The following is a 1217-nucleotide window of genomic DNA, read 5'->3' on the forward strand; positions in this document are numbered from 1 at the left end:
TTCGGGAATGTCTATTCATTCATTAAACAAGTATTTCTGTGTTTATTGAAGGACGTCTTGTATGCTATACATTTGCTAGGCACTGGGGATACGCCCCTAACACAGCTAGACACGATAGCTGCCCTCATAGAATTTTCAGTCTAACAAAGAAGAGGGAGAAAACCAACAAGTAAGCAAGCACATACAATAGTAATTAATCATGTCAAGGAAAGAAATAGACATGGTGTGGACACTGGAGGATAACTTCAGATACGATTGTTATATGAGAACCTTATAAGATGGCATTTAAACCATCAGTCATTCAGCCATGGAACCAATAAAATGATGAATTATTTTGGGCAGAGGGGACAGCAGACAAAGGTCTCTCGGTGGGACAGCCCGGCGTTTTGGAAGAACAGAAAGAAAGCCAAAGTGTCTCCAGCATATTGAGGGAGGGAAAGAACAGCATGATGTGAGAGAGATGAGGCAGACAGGGCCTTGGAGTTGGCATTACATTTTAAATTTAATGGGCTTCTATTGAGGCATTCGAAAAAAAGAAGTGAAAGGGTCTGGGTTTAGACTTTACATCACTTTGGTTAGTGTGCAAAGAACAGTTAAAATAAGCTATTGGGAAACTGATTAGGAGATGATGACAGATGAAATTTAAGGTGGAAGATGACTTTGATTAAACTATGACAATATCACTGAAGGGAGAGAAGAGCAGAGAGATTAGAGATTTTAAAGATAAATAATTAACTTGATTTGGCATTTTAGTTATTCTAGGCCAGGGACAACTGTTTTGAATCCAGTGCATTTAATAACCAGGTTAGAGAGTGACTCTCATATTGACGGCTCACAAATTATAGTAATAACCTTGAGTAATATTATGTTGAGTTGATGTCTTTTCATAGACTTCCTGGATTTTTTTTTCTTTTTTCTTTCTTTTTTTTTCTTTTTTCTTTTTTTTTTTTTTTTTTTTTTTGAGACAGGGTTTTACTCCTGCCCAGGCTGGAGTGCAGTGGCGCTATCTGAGCTCACTGAAACCTCTGCTTCCCAGGCTCAAGTGATCCTCCCACTTCAGCCTCCCAAGTAGCTGGGACTACAGGCACGCTCAACCATACACAGCTAATGTTTATATTTTTTGTAGAGATGGGGCTTCCCCATGTTGCCCAGGCTGGTCTTGAACTCCTGAACTCAAGCAATCCACCCACCTCAGCCTCCCAAAGTGCTGGGATTAC

Source organism: Pan paniscus, chromosome 3 (genome assembly GCF_029289425.2).
Source record: "Pan paniscus chromosome 3, NHGRI_mPanPan1-v2.0_pri, whole genome shotgun sequence".
Taxonomy (NCBI): domain Eukaryota; kingdom Metazoa; phylum Chordata; class Mammalia; order Primates; family Hominidae; genus Pan; species Pan paniscus.